At 37.2% G+C, this 14,515-nt stretch overlaps 1 long non-coding RNA gene across 1 annotated transcript in view; it reads right to left on the minus strand.

The window, feature by feature from the left end:
* Positions 1–232: 232 nt before the first annotated feature.
* The window catches only part of LOC144082015 (uncharacterized), a 50,067-nt gene continuing 35,784 nt past the window's right edge, over positions 233–14,515 (minus strand). The window contains exon 5 of the long non-coding RNA XR_013303110.1: positions 233–291. This is a non-coding gene — a long non-coding RNA (uncharacterized LOC144082015). The remainder of the gene's footprint in view (positions 292–14,515) is intronic.

Below are 14,515 nucleotides of genomic sequence, written 5' to 3' on the forward strand. Positions count from 1 at the left end.
ACGTCAGTCAGGGTCTTAACAAGTTCTCCAACAAAAAACAATAAAAGTCCGGGAAATTTGGAGCTTTTCTTTAGCCTAATAATTACTAGGGCATTAAGTATGACTAAATAGTAATTCTCAGTTTGTATTTAGGGAATTTGAGCAACGATTTAAATGGTAATTATCACTTACCTTCCGGGCGACCAAAAGACCGGCGACCAAAAGATCTTGGGGCTTTAAGCAGAGTGTATTTCCGGCAACCAATCGACCGTGTACCGTTTGGGTAGAGATTTGCAAAGTGTGGTTGTCTGCCTAAAAAAAAATCAAATGTCATATCTTCATTCTCCCTATTTGCAATGTCAGGACCAAATAAACTTAGTTTTCCAGGAAAAGCTCCCCAACATGCACATTTGGTTACTGTGTCTGAATAAAACGATCTTTTGTTGTTTACACAATACGCATACAACTTATCTTTTCATTAATGCCCACTTTCCGCCGTTTTTTCTCTTGACAATACCACTATTTAAAAAAGTAAACATTGTGGAAAAATCATTTCAATAATCAATCCTGTGTCAAACCCTGTCATATAAACAGTCTTTGAAAGAGAGAAACAGTAGGGTTGACACCTCTGTGGGAAAAGTTCATCCATGACCTCACCAGTTGCCTCAGACTTGGGCGACATATGCACGACCCCCACGCCCAACCCACCACCAGCGACAGCCGACCTTTGTATCCCTTGAACTTCCACTTTAAGCGTGTGAAAGTCGCGAGAGCTTTTTTTTTAAAGCCTCTGCCAATGGCCAGGTTGGCGAGATTAAGCATTGTTGTCACAGTTTGACATCAAGAAGCAAACAACTGTGTTTTATTTACATCACTTCTTCACTATGTTGTCTTTTTCAGCCAGACACGATAATGACTTTTGTCACAAAGTGGTTGTTTCATTTAGCATCCATGCTGCGATTGAACTTCAAAGTTTTTCTAATGAAAAACAAGCAATATAAAAACAGTGGTGTGAGGTTTGTCATACCACACTAACATGACAGGATGTGAGCTAATGCGGACAGCATCTTATAACATCATCATGTATTAGTAACATTATTATTTGGCTTTTCATACCATCCATTCAGAGTAGTTATTTGATGTGCTCAATACTCAATGGGAAACAAATCAGAGTAATTCTATTGACATCATTCACCCCACAACTAATATTATTTCCCACAGGAAGCCAGTCATGTTGTTATTTGCTTGCTGATGTCATGTGAATGCAACACACGATCTGGAAATTTATATGCGATGGGAATGGTTTGGATCATCATATTTAACTGAATTTTTTTTCTTTGGAAAAATAAATTAACAGACAGTGGCTATTCAAATTTGACACTTAGTAAGAGCACCATTTTTTAAAGTGCAAATGGATTATTTTTTATTATAAACATTGTTAGCAATGATAAAAAAAGAATTGAAATACTTTGAAATTATTAATAATTATTGTGTTTTTGTAGTTATTTTTTACATAATTATTTAAATTCATGAATATAAAGGATAACTATGAATACAACAGAAATACACTCTAAATAAGTTTTATTTTCTCATAGTATTTAACTCATCACTTGCCTTTGATGGCAAAAGGGCTTATTTTTTATTATAAACATTATTAGTAATGATAAAAAAAGAATTGACATACTTTGAATTTATTAAAAATTATTGTGTTTTTGTAGTTTTTTTTAACATAATTATTTAAATTCATGAATATAAAGGAAAACAATGAATACAACAGAAATACACTGCTTAAAGCCCCAAGAAACACTCTAAATAACTTTAATTTTCTCATAGTATTTAACTCATCACTTGCCTTTGATGGCAATAAATCTACAATTCATTTAATTAAGGAGAACTGGCAACGAACGCCTATTTTTCAGTGGCATTGACGCCGAAGATCTATCAAAATGCAAAATACATTGAAATGGTAGATTTAAAAACATTTTGTAAACAGAAAAAAAAGCTGTTCCTATGTTTAAGAGAAGCAGCACTAATGTATGTCAGATGGCATTACTAAATATATATTTCAACCTCAATCTATAAATGTTCCTCTTTAATTTGCAACAGATGACCAACCAGCACATCTCCAAAGACAGCCTGAAGCATTCATGAAAACGTGGCTAAGCTGCTTGAGAAAATGATTCAGATTTGGATAATAAACACTGAATATCTTCAAGTTTTAGAGTGTTAAGCACATTAAAAGGGACTAACAACTACACAGTGGAAATGTACTCAAAACAAGAGGGTTATCAATGATCTTTTTACTACATTTAAGAAAGATTAACAAAGAAAAAATAGAGACATCCAATGCATGTCTTACATAACTAAATCCTACAAAATTCTTGTAGGTAAAAAGACTCATTAGGTTTATATTAGTGGAAACACTTCAAACAATTCCAGATCTTTCTACTGTATTATTTCTTTTAGAGGAACGGCAAACACAAACAAAGTAACTGAAAGTCATTTTTTTGCCATTTGCCATTCATTAATTGGGAACTTAACTTTAACTTTTATGGGTCACTAAAAAACAGAGTGGAGTGAAGTTGTAGATTTTAATTTCTACTGCGATGATTATTTACTCTTGTTATTTTAAAGATGACAGACAGATGATGTATGAAGGACACGCGAGTCATCAGTCTCCCATTTTTCAGAGTTCAAATTCCTCATAGACAAAAACAGACAGATCATTTAACCTAGTATATTTTGTCCCTGTTCCCGCACAAAAGGACTCAGGTGTGATATATTTGCCACAAACTACACACTGTAGAGTAAAAGCCCCCCTGAGTGTCGAGTCGTCCCTTTATGCTGACATCCCTAGACTTTAAAAGTGGATTAAATCTCTGGCACACTCTGGCAAGGACACACATGGGATGTCTTGACCCAGAGAGATTTCCGCTCACTGATGTCATGGCACAATAGTCACCTGCAGTAAATCTGTAAGAAGATTACAACTGGAACAGAGATGCCTCCTGCTTGTTGTGACCCACTCATACACGATCACGAATAGTGTGTACTAGTGTGTAGCGTCCACAGCTAACAAGATAGGCCAAAGTCCCAAAAGTAGGCTGAACTGTAGTCATTTTTAAGAAGACATAGAAAACACCTCATGAAATTAATTTACATACATTGAAATGGATGGAGATTGCTGCTTATTGCACATCTAATAGTGTTCGTGAATCCTTTCTCTACTGCAAACCATCTGAAAAGTTCACATAAAGGCCAATTGCCCTATTAAAAACTGGAATATTGAGCGCTGTGGAGCACAATGATGGGAAGGAAAAATCACGGTCTCTTTGATTTACTATTACCCACAATGCAGCTCATTCTTGATTTGCTTTGTACTTTGTGCTTTTGCTTTGTTGTTCTGTCTAATCACCCTCTTGCTACGTTCACAATGACATTTCCCGAATACGGGATGAATAAAGTTGTCCAATCCAATCCAACACTTTGAGAACCACATAACTTCATCCAGAAATTCTCGTCAGAAAACATTCTCATGTTTCAATGCATGTGAAAATCAGCGAAATAAGCTACGTGAATACCCCGGCAACAGTGAACCTTCACACCAGTACATCATTTCCTCCTGTTTTTGAAAGGGCATTACCTGACGTCTTTTGCCACAAATGATAAAATCGTCATTTCGTGCTATCTCCCCAAGCTACCAAAAGACAGCAGACATGCTACGACCGCGTGACAAGCATTGACGCTCGATCTTTACCGTGATAGCCCATCACACGCAAAAACCCAGCGAAACACCACAACGTTGCAAGGAAATAGATCTCCATTGACTTGTTGTTACAATAAAGCATGACGCAAGAAGAGACGCTATGTCAACTTTTTACGCAGTGTTCCACTATTCATCAACTCTGCCATTGTATATCCACGTTTGAAGTTTTTCAGATCTGCTATGACAAAATGACAAAACAACCACATGACTCAGAACACAGCAGATACCACACAGGTGGTCAAAGAGTCAAAGACCCCAACGAGAGCCTTGTTTGCCCGCGAAAGCATAAGGATAAACTTGTATTTTTCCACTGGCCACCGGCTGAAGGCTTGTGTTCACAAGCAGAAGCGCAATCCCGTGTCGGGCATTCGAGGAATGTCTGGCATCCTCTGGCGTCCTGTCCGCTGCCTGCCCGCCAGCATGGTGATGTCACATCAAAAAAATAAAAAATACGTAGGAAAGCAGATGTACAATCGGTACATCACAGGGTGCAGGCTAAAATAATTTGTTGCAGTGTTTTGACAGCACGTTGTTATAAATTCATGAGGTCATTTTTGAACAACACGATAGATTCATCAGGAAAGGAGAAAATCTATTTTACATAATCTTCCTTGATAGCTTTGATAAAACTATAACAAGACAACAAAAGATGAATATTAAATATTTTGCATCTTTTCTTTGCTGTTTAGTGTCTAGACAATTTTCTGTAAAGCAGCCTTAAGGTCCCCGAAAGAGGCAAAAGTTCAATCTAAGTTGTGAGCATTATTTTTTTTTACTTTCAACTGTTCCATGATAACAGACTGGAGAAATAAACTGTAAAAAGTTGCAGATGTTCTTAATTAAAAAAAAACTATCAATCATGCTAGGCAGCTTTATGACACACTGTCAAAGAAAAATGACTGCTTTATAAAATCCAACCACCACCCTTGTTTGGAAGCCCACATTTGCATAAAACAGGTTACATTATGTTTCTTAAATTACATTGCTTTATTTTCCTTGTAAATGAACTATTTCACTCAGCACCAGCTCTTAAAAAACAATGGCAAAGGCAAAAATGTTATTCTTAAACTAGTGGCTGTCCCCAAAAAATGTTTACCATGCTTTGAATGACATATTTTTTGCACATATGTAAGGATTCTTCTCTCATATTGACATTTTAAAGAGGATTTAAAGAAATGTTTAAATAACACGGGTAGTGCATTTGTATTTGGGTAGCATTCAATATGATGCAATGGATAGATTTTTCTTCTTTTCTTTCTTATCCCAAGTTTATCATTAACTCAGTATTATGTCAATATACTTGCCTTAATTTGAATAAAATAATACCTATATTATCATTGACAGACTATCTTGTTTTTTTGTGTTTGTTTTTATATGTGTCAGTTGTACAGTAAATTAACTTTTCAAGCACCTTTGACTGGAAACAGTGCTGCATAGATAAAGACTACATTTCTTCAAATTGTGCAGGTGACTAATGTTTTGACTGGTGATTGATTATCTCTGAAGGCCACAAAATGACTGGTACAAACACCACAGACGCGCATACATACAAGTATTTTTTTGGGTTGTGAGCGCCGCCTTCTGGAATACATGTTGCATTACAACAATCCAAATTAAAGGCATTTGTTGCATTCTATTCAATGGCAGATGATCACAAATATTATTAACCTTTTCAGGACAGCGACTATATATATCTTTCATTTTCTGAACCGCCTCATCCTCATTAGGGTCGCAGGGGGTGCTGGAGCCTATTCCAGCTGACTCCGGGCCAGAGACCGGGGACAACATGATTTGGCCAGGCATACTTAGGGGAAATTTAGAGTGTCCAATCAACCTACCATGCATATCTTTGGAATGTGGGAAGAAACTGGAGTACCCGGAGAAAACCCACGCAATCCACACAGGTGGATCAACCTGGATTTGAACCCAAGTCTCCCCACTGTGAGGCCAACACTAACCACTCAGCCGTCGGAAGTAAATACTAAATATAAATACAAATCAAATGTGGTGAATGCACCATGAATGACTGCATTAAGTCCATTTCTAATGTCTGAGTGTCACAAAAGTGTGGAAATCATGTGCAAAGCAGACTTTTATCACATTTAAATTCAAGTTGGCCAAATATTATTGGATGAAAGTGGCCTTGATTAACCACAAGCTCCTCCTGTCTGAATGTCATCAGACTAAACGTTGACCTGGAATGTTAATGAATAACATTGCTCTTTATGGGAATTCTGCCTTAGCTCGCGTTCCCTGAAAATCAAATTAAATAAATGATTCACATAGGAAATTAAAATTATTAAACCTGTCAATCTAGTTCACTTTTCTAGTCTTATCTGACAGTTTATAGGGTGTCATAATAAAGCTGATTTTTCCCAAGCTGATGGTAATTACTACTTCTAGTCTGTAGAATCTGTATTTAGTCCTGCATCTCATTTACTATAAATATAGTATCAACAAGTGCTGAACAAAAAGCCATGCAAAACATGCTCTAAATTTTGAAATCATATTACTATTATGAGGGAATGTTTCCCCATTTGCTCCTTTATTTGCCACATAGTGATGAATAGAGTTTCTAAAAATAGTTCAACAATGATATACTAGTCAATTTCAATCACACTGTGAAATTATGAAATCCAACTTTTTTAAAAGTTACTGAACCTGTCAAGTTTTTGGTAATTGTTATTTTATTCTACTGTAATTTGAATACTCACTGCATCACTGTACTGACTGGTCTTGTCTGTTTTTTAACGGTCGATACACTCCCATGAACACACCCACACAAGTCCACACGTGCCCATTTACACCCTGAGGATGAATCCCATTGGTTAGAATAGCAAGATAACAGAGCCCACATGCTGATGTTTACAAACTTCAAATTTCAGGCGGGATCAGGTATTTTGGCAAAGTTATTTTAAGAAAAAACTCTTCTTATGAGAAGATTGCCATAGAAAACCTTCACACATTTAGAGGGAGAATTCTAAATGAGAAGCAAGATGGGAAAGAAACAGCTGTCACTTTTTCAGATGATCAGCATGACTTTTTTGAAAAGAAGAGTGGAGCAAAGAAGAGAAGATAGTAAGTCTGTTCTTTCTGTTCCATACATAAACTGTGATTTGACAAATTATTCTAAAAGTCACAAAAAATTATGAGCTCTACTTCATGCTGTGATGGACAGCAAGTGTGTATGAATGCAATTTATGGATTTACTAATTTTATTGTGTCCATGAAATGTGTATATAAACATATTTTCCATTCCTCTATATGACTCCTGGTTAAATCCTCGTCATTTTATTGGTTGTTTGCTATTGATTATTTTCCTCATTTAGAATAATGTTGTCATCCATGCAGCTTGGATTAGTTACTATTTGTGCATTTTTTTTAAATCATTATTTTTAATCCTTGGGGTGGGGGTGGGGGTGTTGTGGGGGTCAGCTAGGGAATAACACACATCTATGTATCTTACGTATAAATATTTTGTTCTATGGATTAATGAAGATTCATTATTGTGAAGAATAATCACAATAACAATATGATAGGACAATAAATGTACATGTACATCTATGTATATATATTTATATATGTATATATATATGTATATATATATCTATATATATCTATATATATCTATATATATATATATATATATATATATATATCTATATATATATATATATCTATATCTATATATATATATATATATATATATATATATATATATATATATATATATATATATATGTCTAAAATGTATTTTCCTGTGTCTGTATTCTCACCCTCTTGCTACAGTGACAACGACATTTCCCGAATACGGAATGAATAAAATTATCTAATCTAATCTAAAACCCCTAGTAAAAATGATTTGCATTAGATCTTCTTTATTTAATTGAATTTCATGTTTCCAAGACCTTTAAAAAATGATATGGATTATAATCGCAGCCATTTTGGGAAATCAGTTACGCATGCACATTCACAACAATGGACTCAAGCACAGGTGAATATGATAATGCATATTAATGATTTCAGAAAAAAAAGATTATGTCTGCTGGGATACATATGGAAAAAGAGTTCTTCTGCCCCTTGAAACTAAAACCCGCTCCAAATAAGTGCATTTTCATAGTTTCCCCAGGAAATCTGGATTTCTAGTCAATTTAAAAACATTCCATATATGACGTGTTGTTGGGAATGTTTGCTTCTTTGTGACGCCATGCTCCAGTTTTTGGTCAAATTGTATCTATTTCTGCCCATCATAACTAAACATTGTTATTATTACTTGAGGGCAAACAGGAAATGCCTGTCCCTTAGCTGTGGTTGGTTGGTTGGAGTGATGTGTGGGTGTGAGAGGTCTACAGAGATGTGGTCATCATTTTCCCAGACCCCCGCAGGTCAGGGTGATGGGAACAAGGCAGGAACCTTGAAGAAAAAAATCCACTGTCGAAACACAGATTGTATAAAAATAAGGTCTAGTCGCAGGCCATCTAATCATGGCAGACTCATGCCATTTGTGAGTGTACCATAAGGCAACACGGGGCTGTGCTGTTCTCCTGTGTTGGAAAAACACCAAGAGAGCCTCAGCTACCGAATTTGGCCTGGGCAAAAATAGGTACATTTGCGTTGATGAGATCATTTGCCTTAAAATAATATCCTGCATTGTGCACTGACCCCTGGACAGCTCACATGGATTATTGCTTACTGTTTATTCTTTTCTGTGTGGTCACGAGCAACTGGGGATGTCAGAATATATCAAACATAGCACAAGGGGGGCTTTTTACCAGAAGATTAGTGCTGCCTTTTATGTCCTTATGGCGTACGTCATAACTCAGTCTTTCATACTCACATTTCAATGTGTGACTTGAGCCTTGAGGGAAAACAGTTTCAAATTGCTGTCTTGCCTTGTTGCATAAGCGTTTAGAATTATGACTGCTTTGTCTGTTGGAATCGTCGGCTGCTCAACGATACTCATGTTTGCATGACGCAACAATCATAAGAATAATACGCGATTGTGTGGACATTTACATGTATACAAGAGTCTTGTGTTGATGATTTAGAGCACCATGATGATGTTTCGCATCACAATGAAAAAAATGGCTATTCGAAGTATGTATAGGCTCGGCTCTTGTTCGGCTTCACGTAACTCACAAACCCAATTAACTGAGAGGCTGCGATTGACGGTAATAGACACCAACTCTATCTAATGTGCCAGTTAAAGTATTAATGCCATTGTTCCCATTTGAATGAAAAAAATCTCAAAAATGGGATGTCTAAAAGATGCCACTGTTGTTGATGATGATGCTTCGCATTTCTACACCCTTTTTTTTTAACTTTTGGGCCATTTATAACTGTCAGATTTGTTTGTGGCTTGACAAAAGGGCAGGGGGGTTAAAGACGATGAGCAGTAGTCGCAGAGACAGCCTGAATTTGTTGCCAGCCAATCGCAGGGCACAATGACACGAACGAACGTGGAAATTCCACACAGGAAGCTCCAAAGCCACTAGGGATTGAACCCCTGATCTCAGAACCATGAGAAATTTGTGTTAACCATTCTGTACCGTGCCAGCCCACTCTCTTTTAAAGTTCACAAATACCGAAAATTAGAATTTTCAAGCAATTATTATTTTTTGGCTGGAAATTGTGAGTGCACAATTGATTTCTTTTTCTTTAAATGCCATTTGCAATTTACCACAACTAGAAGGCAACATACAACAACACTTTAGTGTTGTAAAATATGCAAAAAAGATGGATGCACATGCATTTGCAACCACATAAAAGCATTTTAAATGCTATAGCCTCCCCCCAAAATCACATCCTTTATTCTGCTAATAACGAGTCATTAGTTCAAATTTGGCTACATTTTTACATCTCCATATGTTTCATCTTAACTGTATTTTTTGGACAATGGAAACTGCCAATGAGTCTGAGATTGCTAAATGTGCTAAGATATAAATGCAACAATCCCAAAAATGTTTACAGTCCTGATTTCCATTTTTAATTTGAAGCCTGAAACTTATTAAAAACTCATTAAAAACAAGCAGCTTTGGTCAAATCAACAAGAACTTTAGTCTTTATCTAATATCCTTGGAGATGTTAGATAAACAGGAAGTTCTCATATTTACAAGCCCTTAAAATAGCCTCGTCACCAGGCACTCTCAGTATATCGGTGTCTTGTCCAAAGTGGGGGCCCTGCAAAAGTTTCTCACACGTGTCACACGCCAATGTCATGACAAGAGCGCCCAGGGGAGTCGGGAAGACAACTTAGGAATGGATAGCAGGATAGATAAACTTGAAGGAGAGGGACGGAAAATAATGAGCAAGATAAATAGAGGGCTACCTGATGGTTTTGTGGTTCATTTGCCCGACTTCGGTGTAGGGAACATACGATCAATTCCCGCTTAGTGTCTCTGCCCTAAGACTGACTGGCGACCAAATTAGGGTATATTCCATCTTTCACCTGAAGTCAGCTGGGATAGGCTGAAAATGACTGAAAAAAGAAAAAATAATAAAAACCTAAATGTATAGGCGTAATGGAGAAGGCTCCTCGATATCGTTCAAAAACAGGAAAAGTCAAGTCCTCCTCTTTTTCCTCTGTAGATCACACACAAGCGTTGATAATAGCTTAATAAAAAGTGACTTGTTTCTAGATGGGCTTGTTTACCTGCTGAAGCAGAGGAGCTGCATAGCGTACATTGTAACTTGGCAAATATTAAGTGCCCGGCTGACTAGCTCAGTTTACAAGGCAGCCATTCACTCACGCTATCTTTGATGTGTGGTATGCGGTGCCGACTGAGCCTCCAGATAGCAGCAGATAGCTGATACCAAGCAGCACGATGGCATGTATCGTGAAAGCTTTAATGTGACAACTTGACATCATTAGGAAAAGGTTTGAGACCAGCATCACATTTCTACATACACTAAGGTTACAAGAGTAGGTATATTAAAGATTACGCTGGCTGACGGTGTAGCGGTTCACTTCTATTTATTAGTTTTTCCAGTAGCCAAGACGTTTTGACTGAAAGAAAAACCTCCAAATTAGCCAAACAATCACCTAATTTGATATTTTTCAAAAAAATCTTCAGTTTTCTTGGTTCCCCTTCAAAGAAATAGACACTCATGTTCATTTTCGTTCTCCTCCAAGTTGGGTCAGCCAAAATAATCACACATGGAAAAACAAAGAAAGCCTTTGGTGTCTAGTGTTATTTGCTTTAAGTCTCACGTGCTGCTCAAACAAGGACTGATTGTTGTCATCTTCTCCAGCCACAACCAAGCTTACTTTTCTCTTGAAATAAACGACACAGAAGCATAACCATGTGTTCTTCTCTTCCCGTATGCTTAAGCTTCCTTCTGTCAATAGACTATAATCATAATTTAGTCCGAAAACCGGGATTGCTGAGTGTGTAGCAGTCCATGAAGGGCATCCCTCTATCCATTTAGAATGGAGGAGGACAATATCAGCTACGTACTGCTCCATGGGAACGGTTTCCCTGGAGAATTCAGCAAACGAGACCTGCTATCTAGCACCACACATGCATTCTAATCAGCAGAGAGGTGAAAGACAAGCCTTAGCTCTGACGGCTTAATTCTGTTGACAGTTGACAAGATGAGCTCTAAAAAGTAGGCTTATTGTATCATGCCCAAAGTGTCAACAGGATGCGCATCAAAGACAGCAATAATAATAATAATATAATGGTTACAACGATGGAGCGTGCTGATCATTGAGACAGTAGTATGAAACTGAGAAGCATATTTCTTTCTTTCATGTGGTTCTTTGGATCATACTAATTACACCCCCCATTCAGTAGTTTTTTGGGGGTGGGGGCTAATGACAAGGGTCGTTTTTATAATTAAATCCAGTCATCCATTTTCAACACTGCTTCACAGTGTCAGGAAAGCCAATTTCAACTGACTTTGGGCAAAAAGCAGCCTAGCCCTAAACTGGTCGCCAGTCACACTCAGATACAGACAACCATTTGCACTCACAATTACTGCCACACTTAATATTTACTTTAAATTTATAGATGAAAATTAAATTTTCTTATCACTTACATCATCTGATCAAGCATTTATGAGATTCCACTTGCAATGTTAGCACTGATAGACAAAACCAAGAGCTCAGAAAGACCTTTATATGTAGATGTCACTTTGTCCGTCTGCTTACTTTTATAGGTGTGCATTTTTTTTTTTAGACCTGGCATACATAAATAAATGAATGTAGAATTACTGACAGAAAAACGTACTGCTCATCCAAGAAGGATATTTACTGTTATGTAACGTAGGATCTAGTTATGCCTGCTATATGCCGGGTCGTTCGATGAGTGGTGTTTTGACGGTCAATATGGAACATGACAGCTGCTGGCTGATCTTGAACTTCTCTCATTGCGGGGGACACATTGCAATCTTTCTTTGAACTACAGATTACCACAAGCAAGCCTGGATGTCTTTCTCGGCTTCTATCGAGCGAGCACACAAGGTTAATAATAGCGGTGGTATTTCAGGTCACAACTTCAAGCCTTCATTGGGTCGCTGAGCTCTCTCTGGGTAAGGTCAGAATCATCTTAGGCGCCACTCTGGTCACTTCGTAATGTATAAACAAATACTGAGTGTTGTTGTATTGTTCAATGGTCGATCCCAAAAGATTTGAGTATACTTAAATACACAGTCTGAAGGCAGAAGCCATTTTGGTATGTGTGTGTGCTGGAATACAATCAGTTGAGCTGAAATTCAACATGAAATTATTTGCTGATACTGAAAAAAGAACTGTCACATTTCAATTATAATTTCACAGTAAACCCCAACAATAAGTGTCTTTTCTATTGGATTCCAACTCCAGTCAAGATTGATCAAATTATTTGAATGAAGTGATGTGTGGGGTGTTGAGGTGAGGTACAGTTTTAACAAGCTATATTCATACCTCGTCACAATATTTTTCTCTAACATTTACACAACGGCTTTGGCAGAATAGTAGTAGTACTTTTGTAGTATTGTTATGACCTCTGCCAGTCAGACAAACATATTGATAACAGATTATCTTATTTAACTCTAATTTGCTGATTTGGTGATTCTTAATGATCCCATTTACTTTGTTTGCTTTGTACTTTGTGCTTTTGCTTTGTTGTTCTGCGGCCTTTGCGACTGTACTGTCTAACTTGTAACTGTGTTTTTTTTTCTGTATCTGAATTTCCCCCTTCCCGATACTGTCACAATGAAATTTCCCAAATACGGGATGAATAAACTTATCCAATCCAATCCAATCCAATGGTAGGTGATGTGATGAGAAGACAAAGGGTCAAAGATCACGGAGGTCAGAAAAGGAACTTGGTGCTAACTTGATAACAGGTCAGCTAATGTATTGCATACTTACAGGGAGTAACTACTCTACGGAAATATGGGAATGGTTTGAATTTGGCTGCTTTGGCAGAAGTCTCCGCTCAGAATTTTCCTCGAGTTTCATCAATGGAATACAAAATACCAAATTGGCCACAGGAATGGTTTGTCCTAAGAATTAATGTACCAGGAGTTAAACGTTCCTGTGCTGTTGTTTTGTTTCTTTCTTCTGCTTTGTGTGTACATCTAAATTAGACTTCAAGGTTGAAAGGTTTTGATTTGGGCTCCTTAGCGATTTTCCCAAACCACTCAGGTTTCGTTAATGAGATTTTGGATTGGTTTCTCCTCCTGAACCCTCAAGTGAGAGTTATTTGGAGGTTCACATTTGGGAGCCAGAATTACTTGCAAAGCCATTTCCTTTTGTGTCATAAATTCTAATGATGTTAACCGGCTTAATTGGCTGCATCTTAATTGTGTTGTTTCATATGTCAAGGATTATCGGTAATTGTGTTCTCAACATATCCTGTATGGCTGGATACATTTTATAACTGTGCTAAAGTTGAAACCCTGCAGTGGAACAACACACATTCATCTTTTTAAAGCATGTAGCTTGAAAAACTCAGTTTACCTAAATGGGCTAAATATTCAGGTCTTTACAGGAAATAAAGAGACTTTTCTGTTTTGGAATAGAGATTTAAAATACATAGCATAAACTTGTAAATATTTGACCTCTGGCCAGATAGATGAGTTCTTCCTGGACAGTGTATAATGAGCCTATTATGGAGAGTCATGTTAAAGGAAATCTTGACTTGCGCAGGATTTTCCGGTCCTTTCACCGAGAGACCGGTCACCGACATTTCACCACTCAAAACTGTGATTAGTGATGACGGAAGATACATGTAATTTCCACTGCATTAAGCATGTGACTGTGCAAGCAGGAAAAGCTTGACCTGATGCGAAATGACAGAACACTTACTTTAACCCTTTAAAATGTGATGTTGTTAATATGTTGGTTAAAAAATGGTTAATGATGTTGTTACAATACATCAATGAACTTTGATTTAATACCAGCACCTGCAGCTATTGCGCACATGGCTAGAAGATGAGGTCTGTTGTTTTAGGCTGAGAGTATTTCCTGCTTCTCCATCAGAGGTGCATCCGCTTCTCAGCTCGCAAAACACTAAGACAATAGAACAGATGCAGGAAAAACACTGTCCATGCATCTGGTTTAAATGAATCGATGAGCCATTTTTAGCTCATCTCCCACTGACACGAGCCTTAAGAAAACATTGGGGGGGAAAAATCTCTGCTTCTAATCTGTACCAGAAAACTCTCCAGTTAAAAAAATATCACGGCAATGTCCAGTAAGCAGAAAGAAGTTCAGATGGATCCTTTCTAAATTTCCTGTGGGACTAAGGAATGATTGTTCCTCTTTTCTTTAAAACGCCTGAC

The sequence above is a fragment of the Stigmatopora argus genome, chromosome 9 (assembly GCF_051989625.1).
Source record: "Stigmatopora argus isolate UIUO_Sarg chromosome 9, RoL_Sarg_1.0, whole genome shotgun sequence".
Lineage (NCBI taxonomy): Eukaryota > Metazoa > Chordata > Actinopteri > Syngnathiformes > Syngnathidae > Stigmatopora > Stigmatopora argus.